A 9,762-nucleotide genomic window follows, 5' to 3' on the forward strand; every position below is an offset into this window, starting at 1 on the left:
ATTCTGTTAGATAGGGTATACCCATCAATAACCCTCCTATTACCTGGGTATCTGAAACACAATTTGAAGAAAATTGGTAAGGAGGAAAAGATAGAATAATATTTTTAAACAAGGATACCTTTAATTATCCTATCATATGTGTATATCTTCACATTTTCTTTTTGTCATTTTATCGCTGAGCATATAAAAAGAACATATATTTACAAACAACACCTCTGAAATAATAACAAACTAACGCTACTGTCCACCGTGAAATATTTCCTATTGTGGAGCCACCTTTAAATAGTGTGGACTACCCAGAAGGATCATACATTGCGTATAGGAAAGTCTCTCTCCAAGGATTCAAAAAAGCAATGTAAGACTGTTAAATCCACAAAAAGTTCAGTTGATTTGCGGTCCTTCTGTACAACAAAACTGTTGACGCGGTCGCGTTTCAGCCGATCTATTTCTTTTGGCCTCTTCAGGACAAAAACAACAGCAGCACTCTACATAAAAAGAAACAAACTCTAATAACATATAAAGTACAGAATCGCCAAAAATTACCCTTGCCGATATATACATACAGGTCTCAATCCCCTGATCACCAAACCAAGATACAGAAAGTCCCACCACCACGAAAGGACCACCGAATCCAGTGTAACATGAATTTCAAAATAAATTTGAATTCCTCAACTTTCAAAGACGTGTGTGTTTCACCGTATGTGACTATAAATAGAATCATTGGTACTGCCTGTGGTTCTGCTTACCATAATCACATATACTAGCGTTTCTAATATAAAGGATCTCTCATTGTACAATCTATTAAACTCTACACTGACCTTAGCTACAACACCTCGCTCAGCGCATCCTGCATGAAACCAACATGCTTATCGGCGGTGGAGCGTGGGGGGATCGACCCCTGACCCAACTATAAAAATGAAGAATGGTTCAAGTAAGCCCCACTGTGTAGAATAAAGAACCGCTCTATCACCCAAGTGATCGAACTTCGTACCTTGCTCAAGCGTCTTATCACTTAGCGCCTAACTTCAGATCCAATGCAGTAAATTCCATCCGCCGTGGTGTACACGCTACATGGTTGGAAAACGCACAACAAAACACGCGGGGATAAGTAAGGCGATCTCAACTTAGTCTAAGAGGCAAGGAGCTGACTGCCATCTACTCTTACCTTATGACTCTTCTCTTTTCTGGGAGGTCTGATCAACGTCTGTCCGTGTTCGCTATCCTACTACGAACCAAGGTTCACAAAACTGAACTCGGAGCCTTATTTCTAGAAATCAACAGTGACAAGGGACTAACACATCTCCCCAACGTGGAGTGAAATGAATCGGCCATTTTGGAATGGAGTGTTAATGCAGGCCAACTAGTTATATACGTAGCTCTCTCCCTTAATAAGAAACACCAATATTTATCGTATTGTGAAAACTGAAAATAAATTAAAAGGTGAGAGTAATTATATATAAAGATAATTAAAACAGAAATAATGAAGAAAAATAATAATAGTACATAACTTAACTCGATCGAATGAATACTATACGCAATGTATGATCCTTCTGGGTAGTCCACACTATTTAAAGGTGGCTCCACAATAGGAAATATTTCACGGTGGACAGTAGCGTTAGTTTGTTATTATTTCAGAGGTGTTGTTTGTAAATATATGTTCTTTTTATATGCTCAGCGATAAAATGACAAAAAGAAAATGTGAATATATACACATATGATAGGATAATTAAAGGTATCCTTGTTTAAAAATATTATTCTATCTTTTCCTCCTTACCAATTTTCTTCAAATTAAGTCAGATTGTAAGCAGGCGTAAAGAAACCTGCGTTAAGCGCGGTTAGCACTACTTTTATAATCGCTAAGCAGGTTAGCGATTTCCTTGATAATTGGAGAAATGTCGGTTAGCGACATTCTCTACCTCAGTTCGGCAGGGTACGCCCACTTTGCATCTCATTGGCGATGCAAAGATGGGCCTTAGGGAAACCGGTGCTGAGGCACGGGAACACGCGTTAGCGTGTCCATGCTGATAGGGCGATAAAATTATCGCCGCTTTTCGCCCCAAAACGGACGCTAAAGCGGCGATAATTTTATCGTGGGCCTTGATGATATGACCCTGTGTCTTTGTTGTATGCAACAGCAAACCTTTTGAAGGAGTTCAGCAGGTGAGGCAATCACTTGTTGAATTTTGAAAGTTCCCTCTATGTTCAATACATGTATGACAGTATTTTACTGTTCGGTCATGTATCCCGGTATTTTAAGCACACCGGGTAAACATTGATTTAAGTGTGGTGTCATATTTAAGGAAATTGTATTATTTGTATGCATAGGCTCTATCATGATTCCCTCTTCTCCAGCAGTGCATCTATCAGCATTCCCAAGAGATAGTTCAATGCCTTGAATATAAGTAACTTGAAAAAAGTGATGATCAGCAGGCCAATAGTTGAATTCTGCTGACGGCGTCTTTCATCTGTAGACTGTCTGCCATAAATTTGATATTAGTAATCTGTTATTGACAGTGCATGAACTATTACTGTTGCCAGTGTCTGCTGTAGCAAGGCGTATGCAGAAACAAGGCATGCTGGTGAGCAGGTTGAAGATATCCCAGGTAGAATGTCATATCACCTACCAAACGTGGGTGACTTGTGTGTTGTGTTGTGTGACACTGGTCCTGTTCATACGCTCTAGTGTATGCTAGTGTCCCTGCCTTTGAGTGATTATGATTGTGTATCTGTGCCACTCTGTATGTGGCCATCAGTGCTGCCACATGTGTAAACTACTTTTGTGCTTACTGTGTTGTATATGTGCAATACTGTGGCCCTGTGGAAATTGAGCACATATGTACATTGCTGTGACGTAGGGGCAACTGGTTACGAATGGTCAAGGGCATTAATCCAAGTAGAATTATTGGCAACTTCTTTTTCATGTGGTGCACATATATGTACTTGTTATGTGCACTAATAGCATAGGGGAATTAAGTGCTTTTGATGAATTTGGCAATTTCAGCTCCTTAATGTCTCATTACTAACACTACTCAAAATGTTTGAATAAAAGCAAACTCTCCTTTACAGTTGCAATAAAATCATATTTGAGGTGTGACCATAGTTAGTGACCAATAAAACATTAAACTGGACTCTTCATTACACGTTGACCTTATTTCTAGTGGGAAGTGAACTCCTAGCCCTCCTCTGTAAAAGTGTCTTCTTAAATGCTAGCAAGTTTAGGCAAATAATTAGCGGCCTGGTGTACTTTCAAATTCACTATTTTTGACCATGTTTACTAAAAATGTATTGGGAGAGAACGCCCATCCCCCCTGCCTGATATGGAATGGCTGCCATTCCTTTGTATTCACCAATGATATAGGCCGAACGTGTTTTTTGAATGAGCGATTTGCCACTCATGTCCCAAAATCATCGATAGAAAAACCCACACATTGATGTTAAGGTCTCTTTAAAAATTATAAAGCTAAGTGAGAGTGAGACATTTAAAAAACAATTCTTTATGGTGATTTGTCAGATTCTGACCCTGCTGTGAGGGGAGAGATTTGGTGGCCCCGACTCTGGGAGGGGCTGCTGCAGGCCCTTAAGATGACAGCAGGAGCGTGAGCTGGCCCCTGCCCTGAGAGTTACAGACCTCTCAGGCTGCTTGCAGGGGGACAGCTCGTTCCAACATCCGAAATTACAGACAAAAGATGCCCATGAAAGAATTCCTCACGGACAACGGACAAGAGGCCCATATAAAGGGCGGTCCATGAAATGTACGGACGGTTGGTCACCCTACAAATGGGTGATCTCAATTGTATGACAGCTAATCATTTTAGGGATGCTCTTGAGATGCTTGGGATGCTCTTGAGGGTGTTGAGCGTTGAGCTGTAGGCCAATTGCCTGCAGCTCAACACCAGCAAGACCGAGGTCCTGTTGGTTGGGAAGGATCATGAGCTGTGGAGCGGGCATTGGTGGCCCTCCTCCCTCGGACCCCTCCCTACTCCAAAAAAGGTGGTGAAAAATGTGGGTGTTTGGGTTGACTCAGCGTTGAGCTTCCACATTCAAACTAAGAGGGTGGCGGCGGCATGTCTTGGCATTCTGCGTAGTCTCAGACCCATGCTGGGTTTCTTTGACCCTTCCATCCGGCAGACCATTGTGCAAGCTTCTGTTCTATCTAGACTGGAATACGCCAGTGTGCTTTATCTTGGGGTTAATAAGACGAGACTCCAGAGGGTCCAGAATGTCGCCGCCAGAACGCTTCTTGCCATGCCTAGTCGCTGCCCCACCTCTAGTACCATTCGGCGGTTACACTGGCTGCCCGTGGAGAGGCGGGTGGAGTTTAAATCTCTTTGTTTTGCGTTTAAGATCCTGAAATCTCCCACCTCTGGTATAATATCTGGCCTGCTTTCATTTTACACTCCCCTGTGCCATTTGCGCTCTGCGGGCAAATATTTGGTTTCTATACCACGTGTAAAGAGGACCCGTGCTGATGGTCGCTCGTTCTTTGTTCTGGCTGCCAAGCTCTGGAACGATCTTCCGTTTCATATCCGGAGCATGGACAACTATTTGACTTTCCGAAAAGTGTTAAAGACCCATTTGTTTCCACACTAAGTTTCCCGCCTTTGATCCATCTGTCTTCTATGGCCCTTCCTTTCTCTTTTCAGAAGGGATACTCGCTGTTTAGGTCCTATTTTGCTTAGCGCTGGGGCAGTTGTGCGCTTTACAAGCTATCCTAACATAACATAACATAATCTAGCACAATTAGTGTCTGAACCTGAACATAAGGCAGGCCGCTCTCTTGCTCTAATTTTTTAAAAAACCTTTCTAATATTCAAGTTAGCCTTGTTCTTAAATTAACCTGGTCTGATCATTTTTGATACCTTTTTCATTTACAGTTAATTTAAAACTTGGACCACACAGATCTACGAAAGAATGGTACAAAATTACCGAGCCCTTTCTTTCAGAATGCTTGCGCACCACTCGACCAAAGTTGACAGGCTCCACCAATGCGGATACAGTTAATGCGAGTAATTGGCTAACTGATGCCTGGGATAGTATTGCCCTTTTCAACAAGCATTGAAAATGCAATAGGTCTCGCCCTTGTTTAAGTTAAAGCAAATCTGTTTGTAATTAGGTGGGTTTTTAGCTTTGCTTTTATTAGTGTTTTTCAAACTTTCATGTACATAACATGCATATGTATGCATATATGTAGATGTATGCATGCATTTATATTTGTATTTATATAGATATGCAGATGTATATATATGTTTATATATGTATGTATGTATGTATATATATATTCACTTAAAAAATCATAGGTTTTACACACGTTATAGTTAGGAATTAGCATTTAAAAAACCTTGCAAATTCACTTAAAAAACCATAGGTTTCACACAGGTTATAGTTAGGTTGACATTTCACTCGTAAAAAACCAATGAAATTCCCCCGTTATAGTTAGTTCAGATAACTATAACTCACGCGCCCGCAATCCACTGCTCATGACGTCACATATTACATCACTCATGACATGGTCAGTGGCATCACTCATGACATCACTGATGACATCATCCTTGTGATAGAGTGGCGATCGCGCGAGTTATAGTTATCTGAACTAACTATAACGGGGGAATTTCATTGGTTTTTTACGAGTGAAATGTCCACCTAACTATAACCTGTGTGAAACCTATGGTTTTTAAGTGAATTTGCAAGGTTTTTTAAATGCTAATTCCTAACTATAACGTGTGTGAAACCTATGGTTTTTTAAGTGAATTTGTACGTTTTTTAAATGCTAAGTTATGTATTTATTAATATATATATATTTTTAAGGTTTTTCACCGTGCGCGCACCGTGCGTGCACGGTTCGCTGCGCACACCATGTGCGCGAGTCGGGCACATGGTGCGCTGCGCGCACCGTGTGCGGACGGTGCGTGCACCCCGCGATTGTTTTTTAAAAACAATACAATGTTTTTTTCACCCTTGGGGGTCCTTTTGTGACCCCCTGACAAAGGCTAGGGGGTCAGGAACTCTCTTCCCTGCCCCCTTTTCACGTTTTCCACCTTTTTTCCACCTTTCCTTTTCAGTGCGACAGACAAAATGGCAGCCGACACTTCCTGATTTCGACCGATTCGAATGTTGACTGACATCTAACAACCAATCACAATTACGCTCGCGCACGTTGGGGTGCGCGCACGGCGCCCGCACGGTGCGCGCCTATAGATATTTATATGCTTTGAAATGCAATTTTCTCAGGAAATACTGAACAGATTGACTCCAGATATGCAAAAGGCACTTCCCTGACCTGAGGACTACCCCTTTGCCAAATTTCATTTAAATCTGTTCAGCCGTTCGGGCTGTACCTTCGACTAAAGGTCCTATGGGAAAATGCATGGGGAAAATGCGTTTTGGGACCCCCCTTTTTTCTCGGCCCCCGCTTGACGAATCACCCCGAGACTTTCAGGGTAGGAGATGAGCGGAGCGCCCCATTAGTTTTGAAAATTTCGCGAGGATTCGTCAACCGGCGCCAAAGTTATTCAAAATAGAATTTTCAGATTTCCTATGGAAACACGATCCTAACTATAACTATCTACTGGCAACCGCCAGTAGATAATATATATACACACACACATATATATATGCAATAATGTATACATACATATATATATATGTGCATATGTAGGCGCGTAGAGAGGTAGAGAGAAGTAGAGAGTACCTCTCTCTACCTCTCTACACGAGAGAGGTAGAGAGAGGTAGAGAGGTAGAGAGTAGAGAGTAGTAGAGAGAGGTAGAGAGAGAGGTAGAGAGGCAGAGAGTAGAGAGTGAGTAGTAGAGAGTAGAGAGTGAATAGTAGAGAGTAGTAGAGAGAGTAGTAGAGAGAGTAGTAGAGTGAGTAGTAGAGAGTAGTAGAGTGAGTAGTAGAGAGTGAGTAGTAGAGAGTAGTAGAGAGAGTAGAGAGTAGTAGAGAGTGAGTAGTAGAGAGTGAGTAGTAGAGAGTGAGTAGTAGAGAGTGAGTAGTCGAGTGTAGTGGAGAGAGAGTAGTAGAGAGTAGTAGAGAGAGTAGTAGAGAGTGAGTAGTAGAGAGTAAGTAGTAGAGAGTAGTAGAGATTGAGTAGTAGAGAGTGAGTAGTAGAGAGTGAGTAGTAGAGAGTGAGTAGAGAGAGAGTAGTAGAGAGTAGTAGAGTGAGTAGTAGAGAGTAGTAGAGAGAGTAGTAGAGAGTAGAGAGTAATAAAGAGTGAGTAGTAGAGAGTGAGTAGTAGAGTAGTAGAGAGTGAGTAGTAGAGAGTGAATAGTAGAGAGTAGTAGAGAGTAGTAGAGTGAGTAGTAGAGAGTGAGTAATAGAGAGTAGTAGTAGAGAGTGAGTCGTAGAGAGTAGTAGAGAGTGAGCAGTAGAGAGTAGTACAGAGTGAGTAGTAGAGAGTGAGTAGTAGAGTAGTAGAGAGTGAGTAGTAGAGAGTAAGTAGTAGAAAGTGAGTAGTAGAGTGAGTAGTAGAGAGTAGCAGAGAGTGAGTAGTAGGGAGTAGAGAGTAGAATAGTAGAGAGTGAGTAGAGAGTAGTAGAGAGTGGTAGAGAGTGAGTAGTAGAGAGTACTAGAGTGAGTAGTAGAGAGTGAGTAGTAGAGAGTAGTAGAGAGTGAGTAGTAGAGACTGAGTAGGAGAGAGTATTAGAGAGTGAGTAGTAGAGAGTGAGTAGAGAGTAGAGAGTAGTAGAGTAGTAGAGAGTGAGTAGTAGAGAGTGAGTAGAGAGTAGTAGAGAGTGAGTAGTAGAGAGTAGTAGAGAGTGAGTAGTAGAGAGTGAGTAGTAGAGGGTATTAGAGAGTGAGTAGTAGAGAGTGAGTAGAGTAGAGAGTAATAGACAGTAGTAGAGAGTGAGTAGTAGAGAGTGAGTAGATCGTAGTAGAGAGTAGTAGAGAGTGAGTAGTAGAGAGTAGTAGAGAGTGAGTAGTAGGGAGTGAGTAGTAGAGAGTGAGTAGTAGAGAGTGAATAGTAGAGAGTAGTAGAGAGTAGTAGAGTGAGTAGTAGAGCGTGAGTAATAGAGAGTAGTAGTGGAGAGTGAGTCGTAGAGAGTAGTAGAGAGTGAGCAGTAGAGAGTAGTACAGAGTGAGTAGTAGAGAGTGAGTAGTAGAGTAGTAGAGAGTGAGTAGTAGAGAGTAAGTAGTAGAAAGTGAGTAGTAGAGTGAGTAGTAGAGAGTAGCAGAGAGTGAGTAGTAGGGAGTAGAGAGTAGAATAGTAGAGAGTGAGTAGAGAATAGAGAGTAGTAGAGAGTAGTAGAGAGTGGTAGAGAGTGAGTAGTAGAGAGTACTAGAGTGAGTAGTAGAGAGTGAGTAGTAGAGAGTAGTAGAGTGAGTAGTAGAGAGTAGTAGAGAGAGTAGTAGAGAGTAGAGAGTAATAGAGAGTGAGTAGTAGAGAGTGAGTAGTAGAGAGTGAGTAGTAGAGAGTGAATAGTAGAGAGTAGTAGAGAGTAGTAGAGTGAGTAGTAGAGAGTGAGTAATAGAGTAGTAGAGAGTGAGTAGTAGAGAGTAAGTAGTAGAAAGTGAGTAGTAGAGTGAGTAGTAGAGAGTAGCAGAGAGTGGGTAGTAGGGAGTAGAGAATAGAATAGTAGAGAGTGAGTAGAGAGTAGTAGAGAGTAGTAGAGAGTGGTAGAGAGTGAGTAGTAGAGAGTGAGCCATAGAGAGTAGTAGAGAGTGAGCAGTAGAGAGTAGTACAGAGTGAGTAGTAGAGAGTGAGTAGTAGAGAGTAAGTAGTAGTCAAGTCAAGTCAAGTTCCACTTTATTCGATTAATTAAAATCATAAAAGCATTCTACAACAAATATCAAAGAATTCATCTAAAACAGTATTAAACAATTCATAAATTTAAAAAACAGAATAAAAAGGCATTATTTGCATAAAATACATTACAAATGCACTCAAATATGCGATAAAGATGGATGCAAATTTCTATTGTTCTTCCAATCTTAGCCTTAGTCTCTTGCATCTAACAGATGCGGCCAAAAAACTAGCAGTACAGTACATAGTTAATGGAGAAAGCAACATCTGTAAATATAACAATGCAGGCTTATACTGGATAAAACCCAGGTCCTTCAAAATAGATTTTAAATATCTAATGCGAGGTTCATGATAGAAGGAACAAAAAAACAAAAAGTGGGCATTATCCTGAATAGAGAAACCATCGCATTTGCATGGAGACGATTCCTCAAGCTTGCACCAGTCTTTCTCATCCCACAGTACCGTATAAGTTTGATTAAAGAAATTTGGATAAAAGCCATCTATGAAAAGGGTTGGTTACCGTTATTAAATAAGGAGCCAGCACACAAGATGGAGTTATCAGAACATGGGCCCTCACAGAGGGTTTACATAGATCGTGAGCTTCGCGCTCGGCCATGCGTATTCTCAGGAAATTTGTTTTCACCCACGGCAGGTCAGCTCTACACAGGGATTCAGGTCTACTAAAAATTTCAGGGCGTCCCAGAAGTGCTGTCGTAGTTTCAATGTAAGACAGCCACTGAATATCCCTCCTGTGATCAAGTTGGAGACAATCTTTGATGATCCGATGATTAAGGCTAAGGTTTGGGTTAAGCCAAAGCTTTATCCACATCAAGAGTGGAGCTAGATTGATTATGTCTAGGATGTAGCCCATCCCCAACTCAAGGTGTACTGAGTAGGTAGCAGTTGACTGGGGTAGACCCAGCAATGAGCGAAGAAATTTATTTTCCTCAGTCTGGATATCTTTAGAATTAACGTAACCCCAGACAGCTGCACCATATCTAGCAATTGCGATAGTCTTAGCTT

Source organism: Triturus cristatus, chromosome 4_1 (assembly GCF_964204655.1).
Source record: "Triturus cristatus chromosome 4_1, aTriCri1.1, whole genome shotgun sequence".
Classification (NCBI taxonomy): Eukaryota; Metazoa; Chordata; class Amphibia; order Caudata; family Salamandridae; genus Triturus; species Triturus cristatus.